The following is a 9,237-nucleotide window of genomic DNA, read 5'->3' on the forward strand; positions in this document are numbered from 1 at the left end:
CTCTTTATCTTATCTTTTTCAAAATTTGATTTTAAAATATCATTTCTAACTTCTTATCTTCTTATCTTTTCAAAATTGATTTTCAAATTTGTTTCAACTAACTAACTAACTTTTTGTTTGTTTCTTATCTTTTTCAAAACTACCTAACTAACTCTCTCTCTCTCTAATTTTCGAAAATATCTTCCCTCTTTTTCAAAATTTCTTTTTTAATTGACTAATTATTTTCATTTTTTATTTTAATTTTCGAAAATTACTAACCTTTTTCAAAAACTATTTTCGAAAATCACTAACTCTTTTTCAAAAAATTATTTTCGAAAATTCTCTCTCTCTCTCTCATCTCCTTCTATTTATTTATTCATCTACTAACACTTCATCTCACCCAAATTCGAACCCCCTTTTCCATCTGTGTTCGAATTTTCTCTTCTTCCCTTCTTTACATTACATTCTTTTCTTCTTCTACTCACACAGGGGAACCTCTATACTTGGGCAAAAAAGATCCCTATTATTATTATTTTTCTGTTCCCTCTTTTTCATATGAGCAGGAGCAAGGACAAGAACATTCTTGTTGAAGCAGATCCAGAACCTGAAAGGACTCTGAAGAGGAAACTAAAAGAAGCTAAATTACAACAAGCCAGCAAGCACCTTTCAGAAATTTTCGAACAAGAAGAGGACATGGCAGCTGAAAATAATAATAATGCAAGGAGGATGCTGGGTCACTTTACTGCACCTAATTCCAATTTACATGGAAGAAGCATCTCCATCTCTACCATTGGAGCAAACAATTTTGAGCTGAAACCTCAGCTAGTTTCTCTGATGCAGCAAAACTGCAAGTTTCATGGACTTCCATCTGAAGATCCCTTTCAGTTCTTAACTGAATTCTTGCAGATCTGTGATACTGTTAAGACTAATGGAGTAGATCCTGAAGTCTACAGGCTCATGCTTTTCCCTTTTGCTGTAAGAGACAGAGCTAGAGTATGGTTGAACTCTCAACCTAAGGATAGCCTGAACTCTTGGGATAAGCTGGTCAAGGCTTTCTTAGCCAAGTTCTTTCCTCCTCAAAAGCTTAGTAAGCTTAGAGTGGATGTTCAAACCTTCAGATAGAAAGAAGGTGAATCCCTCTATGAAGCTTGGGAGAGATACAAGGAACTGACCAAAAAATGTCCTTCTGACATGCTTTCAGAATGGACCATCCTGGATATATTCTATGATGGTCTGTCTGAATTAGCTAAGATATCATTGGATACTTCTGCAGGTGGATCCATTCACCTAAAGAAAACGCCTGCAGAAGCTCAAGAACTCATTGACATGGTTGCTAATAATCAGTTCATGTACACTTCTGATAGGAATCCTGTGAGTAATGGGACGCCTTAGAAGAAGAGAGTTCTTGAAATTGATACTCTGAATGCCATATTGGCTCAGAATAAAATATTGACTCAGCAAGTCAATATGATTTCTCAGAGTCTGAATGGAATGCAAGCTGCATCCAACAGTACTCAGGAGGCATCTTCTGAAGAAGAAGCTTATGATCCTGAAAATCCTGCAATAGCAGAGGTGAATTACATGGGTGAACCTTATGGAAACACCTATAACCCCTCATGGAGAAACCACCCAAATCTCTCATGGAAGGATCAAAAGCCTCAACAAGGCTTTAATAATGGTGGAAGAAATAGGTTTAATAGTAATAAACATTTTCCATCATCCACTCAGTAACAGACAGAGAACTCTGAACAAAATACTTCTAATTTAGCAAACTTAGTCTCTGATCTATCTAAGGCCACTGTGAGTTTCATGAATGAAACAAGGTCCTCCATTAGAAATTTAGAAGCACAAGTGGGCCAGCTGAGTAAAAGAGTCACTGAAATCCCTCCTAGTACTCTCCCAAGCAATACAGAAGAAAATCCAAAAGGAGAGTGCAAGGCCATTGAAATGACCATCATGTCCGAAACCACAAAAGAGGAGGAGGACGTGAATCCCAAGGAGGAAGACCTCCTGGGACGTCCAGTGATCAATAAGGAGTTTCCCTTTGAGGAACCAAAGGAATCTGAGGCTCATCTAGAGACCATAGAGATTCCATTAAACCTCCTTATGCCATTCATGAGCTCTGATGAGTATTCCTCTTCTGAAGAGAATGAGGATGTCACTGAGGAGCAAGTCACCAAGTACCTTGGTGCAATCATGAAGCTGAATGCCAAATTATTTAGTAATGAGACTTGGAAGGATGAACCTCCCTTGTTCACCAATGAACTAAGTGATCTGGATCAACTGACATTGCCTCAGAAGAAATAGGATCCTGGAAAGTTCCTAATACCTTGTACCATAGGCACCATGATCTTTGAAAAGGCTCTGTGTGACCTTGGTTCAGGGATAAACCTCATTCCCCTCTCTGTAATAGAGAAACTGGGAATCTTTGGGGTGCAAGCTACTAAAATCTCATTAGAGATGGCAGACAATTCAAGAAAACAGGCTTATGGACAAGTAGAGGACGTGTTAGTAAAGGTTGAAGACCTTTACATCCCTGCTGATTTCATAGTCCTAGATACTGCGAAGGATGAGGATGAATCCATCATCCTTGGAAGACCCTTCCTAGCCACAGCAAGAGCTGTGATTGATGTTGACAGAGGCGAACTAGTCCTTCAATTGAATGAGGACTCCCTTGTGTTTAAAACTCGAGGTCATCCTTCTGTAAACATGGAGAGGAAGCATAAAAAGCTTCTCTCAAAACAGAGTCAACCAGAGCCCCACAGTCAAACTCTAAGTTTGGTGTTGGGAAGCCACAACCAAACTCTAAGTTTGGTATTGAACTCCCATATCCAAACTCTAAGTTTGGTGTTGGGAAGTCTCAACAATGCTCTGAACATCTGTGAGGCTCCATGAGAGCCCACTGTCAAGCTATTGACATTAAAGAAGCGCTTGTTGGGAGGCAACCCAATTTTTATTTATCTAATTTTATTTTTCTTGTTCTTTCATGTTTTATCAGGTTCATGATCATATGGAGTCACAAAATAAATATAAAAATTGAAAACGGAATAAAAAACAGCAGAAGAAAAATCACACCTTGGAGGAGGATCTCACTGGCGTTTAAACGCCAGTAAGAAGCATCTGGCTGGCGTTCAACGCCAAAACAGAGCATGATTCTGGCGCTGAACGCCAAAAATGGGCAGCATCTGGGCGTTTGAACGCCAGAATTGCACCCTGGAGAAGAGCTGGCGCTGAACGCCCAGAACAAACATGGTTCTGGCGTTCAACGCCAGAAATGGGCAACAAATGGGCGTTCAACGCCCAGAACAAGCACCAATCTGGCGCTGAATGCCCAGAGTTGTGTGCAAGGGCATTTTGCATGCCTAATTTGGTGCAAGGTTGTAAATCCTTGAACACCTCAGGATCTGTGGACTCCACAGGATCCCCACCTACCTCCACTCACTTCTTCTCACCCCTCTTTCACACAATCCCATAAACACTCTTCCCCAAAACTCTTCACCAATCACCTCAATCTCTCTTCCCTATCACCACTTCACCACTCACATCCATCCACTCTTCCCCATAAACCTACCTCATAAACTCCACCTACCTTCAAAATTCAAAATCAATTTTCCACCCAAACCCACCCTATATGGCTGAACCTTACCCCCCTCCCTTCCCTATATATAGTCCTCAATTCTTCCTCATTTTCACACAATACAACCCTCTCTTCTCTTCTTGGTCGAATACACCTTTCCCCCCTCTCCTCCATATTTTCTCCTTCTTCTTCATCTATTCTTTCTTCTCTTGCTCGAGGGCGAGAAATATTCTAAATTTGGTGTGGTAAAAGCATAAGCTTTTTGTTTTTCCATTACCATTGATGGCACCCAAGACCGGAGAATCCTCTAGAAAAGGGAAAGGGAAGACAAAAGCTTCCACCTCCGAGTCATGGGAAATGGAAAGATTCATCTCCAAAGCTCATCAAGACCACTTCTATGATGTTGTGGCCAAGAAGAAGGTGATCCCCGAGGTCCCTTTCAAGATCAAGAAGAATGAGTATCCGGAGATCCGACATGAAATCCAAAGAAGAGGTTGGAAAGTTCTAACAAACCCCATCCAACAAGTCGGCATCCTAATGGTTCAAGAGTTCTATGCCAATGCATGGATCACTAGGAACCATGATCAAAGTAAGAACCCAAACCCAAAGAATTATATTACAATGGTTCGGGGGAAATACTTAGATTTTAGTCCGGAGAATGTGAGATTGGCGTTTAACTTGCCTATGATGCAAGGAGATGCACGCCCCTACACTAGAAGGGTCAACTTTAATCAAAGGTTGGACCAAGTCCTCATGGACATATGTGTGGAAGGAGCTCAATGGAAGATTGACTCCAAAGGCAAGCCGGTTCAATTAAGAAGACTGGACCTCAAGCCTGTAGCTAGAGGATGGTTGGAATTCATCCAACGCTCCATCATCCCCACTAGCAACCGATCTGAAGTTACTGTGGTTCGGGCCATCATGATCCATAGCATCATGATTGGAGAGGAAGTAGAAGTTCATGAAGTCATCTCCCTTGAACTCTACAAAATAGCCGAAAAGCCCTCTCCTGGGGCAAGGCTAGCTTTTCCTCATCTTATTTGCCATCTATGTTACTCAGCTGGAGCTTTCATAGAAGGAGACATTCCCATTGAGGAAGAGAAGCCCATCACTAAGAAAAGGATGGAGCAAGCAAGAGAGCCCATTCATGGATCTCAAGAGATGCATGAAGCTCATCACCATGAGATCCCGGAGATGCCTCAAATGCATTTTCCTCCACAAAACTATGGGGAGCAAATCAACACCTCCCTAGGAGAATTAAGTTCCAACATGGGACAATTAAGGGTGGAACATCAAGAGCACTCCATCATCCTTCATGAAATAAGAGAAGATCAAAAAGCAATGAGGGAGGAGCAATAAAGACAAGGAAGAGACATAGAAGAGCTCAAGGACATCATTGGTTCCTCAAGAAGGAAACGCCACCATCACTAAGGTGGACTCATTCCTTGTTCTTATTTTCTGTTTTTCGTTTTCTTAATGTTAAGTGCTTATCCATGTTTGTGTCTTATTACATGATCATTAGTAGTTAGTAACTATGTCTTAAAGTTATGAATGTCCTATGAATCCATCACCTCTCTTAAATGAAAAATGTTTTAATTCAAAAGAACAAGAAGTACATGAGTTTCGAATTTATCCTTGAACTTAGTTTAATTATATTGATGTGGTGACAATACTTTTTATTTTCTGAATGAATGCTTGAACAGTGCATATGTCTTTTGAAGTTGTTGTTTAATAATGTTAAATATATTGGCTCTTGAAAGAAAGATGACAAGGAGACATATTATTTGATAATCTGAAAAATCATAAAAATGATTCTTGAAGCAAGAAAAAGCAGCAAAGAACAAAGCTTGCAGAAAAAAAAAGAAATAGTGAAAAAAAAAAGAAGAAGAGAAAAAGCAAGCAGAAAAAGCCAAAAGCTCTTAAAACCAAGAGGCAAGAGCAAAAAGCCAATAACCCTTAAAACCAAAAGGTAAGGGTAATAAAAAGGATCCCAAGGCTTTGAGCATCAGTGGATAGGAGGGCCTAAAGGGATAAAATCATGGCCTAAGCGGCTAAACCAAGCTGTCCCTAACCATGTGCTTGTGGCGTGAAGGTGTCAAGTGAAAACTTGAGACTGAGCGGTTAAAGTCAAGGTCCCAAGCAAAAGAAGAGTGTGCTTAAGAACCCTGGACACCTCTAATTGGGGACTTTAGCAAAGCTGAGTCACAATCTGAAAAGGTTCACCCAATTATGTGTCTGTGGCATTTATGTATCCGGTGGTAATACTGGAAAACAAAGTGCTTAGGGCCACCGCCAAGACTCATAAAGTAGCTGTGTTCAAGAATCATCATACTGAACTAGGAGAATCAATAACACTATCTGAACTCTGAGTTCCTATAGATGCCAATCATGCTGAACCTCAATGGATAAAGTGAGATGCCAAAACTATTCAAGAGGCAAAAAGCTACAAGTCCCGCTCATTTAATTGGAGCTATGTTTCATTGATAGTTTGGAATTTATAGTATATTCTCTTCTTTTTATCCTATTTGATTTTCAGTTGCTTGGGGACAAGCAACAATTTAAGTTTGGTGTTTGGTGCACGAAATTGTGATCACATTAATGTAGTACTCTTTGTTAGAGTAACAATATATAATTGTATTGAATCCTCATTGTGGCTCTATGTATGTGTGGACACAACTTCGTTCAACTAACCAGCAAGTGTACTGGGTTGTCCAAGTAATAAACCTTACGTGAGTAAGGGTCGATCCCACAGAGATTGTTGGCTTGAAGCAAGCTATGGTCACCTTGTAAATCTCAGTCAGGCGGATTTAAACATGATACTTTATTAGATTAAAATAAACAATAAAAGGGATAGAGATACTTATGTAGATTCATTGGCAGGGATTTCAGATAAGCGAATGGAGATGCTTTTCGTTCCTCTGAACCTCTGCTTTCCTGCTATCTTCATCCAATCAGTCTTACTCCTTTCCATGGCTGGCTTTATGCAAGGGCATCACCGTTGTCAGTGGCTACATCCCTCCTCTCAGTGAATCATATGCTCACGCACCCTGTCACGGCACGGCTATTCATCTGTCGGTTCTCGATCATGATGGAATAGGATTCACCCTCCTTTTGCGTCTGTCACTAACGCCCAACAATCGCGAGTTTGAAGCTTGTCACAGTCATTCAATCATTGAATCCTACTCAGAATACCACAGACAAGGTTTAGACCTTCCGGATTCTCTTGAATGCCGCCATCATTCTAGCTTACGCCACGAAGATTCTGGTTAGGAGATCTAAGAGATACTCATTCTAGCTTAATTCATGTAGAACAGAAGTGTTTGTCAGATACGCGTTCATAAGGGGGAAGGATGATGAGCGTCACACATAATCATCACCTTCATCACGTTCTTGGGTGCGAATGGTTATCTTAGAAAAGAAATAAGAAGAATTGAATAGAAAACAGTAGTACTTTGCATTAATCTTTGAGGAACAGCAGAGCTCCACACCTTAATCTATGGAGTGTAGAAACTCTACCATTGAAAATACATAAGTGAAAGGTCCAGGCATGGCCGAGATGGCCAGCTCCTCTGATCTAAGAACCAGGCGTCCAAAGATGCCTAATACAATAGTAAGAGGTCCTATTTATAATAAACTAGTCACTAGGGTTTACATGAGTAAGTAATTGATGCATAAATCCACTTCCGGGGCCCACTTGGTGTGTGCTTGGGCTTGGGCTTGAGTGTTACACGTGCAGAGGCCATTTGTGGAGTTGAACGCCAGTTTCTGTGCCAGTTTGGGCGTTCAACTCTGGTTTTGGATCCTTTTCTGGCGCTGGACGCCAGATTTGGGCAGAAGGCTGGCGTTGAACGCCAGTTTACGTCGTCAATTCTTGGCCAAAGTATGGACTATTATATATTGCTGGAAAGCCCTGGATGTCTACTTTCCAACGCAATTGGAAGCGCGCCATTTCAAGTTTTGTAGCTCCAGAAAATCCACTTTGAGTGCAGGGAGGTCAGAATCCAACAGCATCAGCAGTCCTTTTTCAACCTCTGAATCTGATTTCTGCTCAAGTCCCTCCATTTCAGCCAGAAAATACCTGAAATCACAGAAAAACACACAAACTCATAGTAAAGTCCAGAAATGTGAATTTAACATAAAAACTAATGAAAACATCCCTAAAAGTAACTAGATCCTACTAAAAACATACTAAAAACAATGTCAAAAAGCGTATAAATTATCCGCTCATCACAACACCAAACTTAAATTGTTGCTTGTCCCCAAGCAACTAAAAATCAAATAGGATAAAAAGAAGAGAATATACTATAAATTCCAAACTATCAATGAAACATAGCTCCAATCATATGAGCGGGACTTATAGCTTTTTGCCTCTTGAATAGTTTTGGCATCTCACTTTATCCATTGAGGTTCAGAATGATTGGCATCTATAGGAATTCAGAGTTCAGATAGTGTTATTGATTTTCCTAGTTCAGTATGATGATTCTTGAACACAGCTTCCTTATGAGTCTTGGCCGTGGCCCTAAGCACTTTGTTTTCCAGTATTACCACCGGATACATGAATGCCACAGACACATAATTGGGTGAACCTTTTCAGATTGTGACTCAGCTTTGCTAAAGTCCCCAATTAGAGGTGTCCAGGGTTCTTAAGCACACTCTTTTTTTGCTTTGGACCTTGACTTTAACCGCTCAGTCTCAAGTTTTCACTTGACACCTACACGCCACAAGCACATGGTTAGGGACAGCTTGGTTTAGCCGCTTAGACCAGGATTTTATTCCTTTAGGCCCTCCTATCCACTGATGCTCAAAGCCTTGGGATCCTTTTTAATTGCCCTTGCCTTTTGGTTTTAAGGGTTATTGGCTTTTTCTGCTTGCTTTTTCTTTTTCTTTATATTATTTTTTTTTTCGCCTATATTTTTATTTTTTTTTTATTTTTTGCAAGCTTTGTTCTTTGCTGCTTTTTCTTGCTTCAAGAATCATTTTTATGATTTTTCAGATTATCAAATAACATGTCTCCTAGTCATCATTCTTTCAAGAGCCAACATATTTAACATTCTTAAACAACAACTTCAAAAGACATATGCACTGTTCAAGCATACATTCAGAAAACAAGAAGCATTGTCACCACATCAATATAATTAAGCTAAGTTCAAGGATAAATTCGAAACTCATGTACTTCTTGTTCTTTTGAATTAAAACATTTTTCATTTAAGAGAGGTGATGGATTCATAGGACATTCATAACTTTAAGACAAAGTTACTAACTACTAATGATCATGTAATGGAGACACAAACATAGATAAGCACATAACATAGAAAACGAAAAACAGAGAAAGTAAGAACAAGGAATGAGTCCACCTTAGTGATGTCCTTGAGCTCTTCTATGTCTCTTCCTTGTCTTTGCTACTCCTCCTTCATTGCTTTTAGATCTTCTCTGATTTCATGAAGGATGATGGAGTGCTCTTGATGTTCCACCCTTAGTTGCTTCCAATAATTGTGTGGAAGAAAATGTATCCCCTGAGGTATCTCAGGGATTTCTTGATTTGCAGTCAAATGTTCTACCACTGAGCTATAGATCCTTTACATAATTGTTTTACCACACCAAACTTAGAATGTTGCTCGCCCTCGAGCAAATGAAGAAGAAGATGTGGAAATAAAAACTAGGATTATGAGGAGGTAAAGTGG

The 9,237-nt window shown here is 39.9% G+C and overlaps 1 non-coding gene across 1 annotated transcript; it reads right to left on the minus strand.

The window, feature by feature from the left end:
• Positions 1-1,068: 1,068 nt before the first annotated feature.
• LOC148543935 (small nucleolar RNA R71) lies at positions 1,069-1,176 on the minus strand. The gene has a single exon (XR_015901968.1). It is a non-coding gene; the product is annotated as a small nucleolar RNA R71 (small nucleolar RNA).
• Between the last annotated feature and the right edge of the window lie 8,061 nt (positions 1,177-9,237).

The sequence above is a fragment of the Arachis ipaensis genome, chromosome B9, assembly GCF_059453495.1.
Source record: "Arachis ipaensis isolate K30076 ecotype BB chromosome B9, ASM5945349v1, whole genome shotgun sequence".
In the NCBI taxonomy this organism is placed as follows: Eukaryota; Viridiplantae; Streptophyta; class Magnoliopsida; order Fabales; family Fabaceae; genus Arachis; species Arachis ipaensis.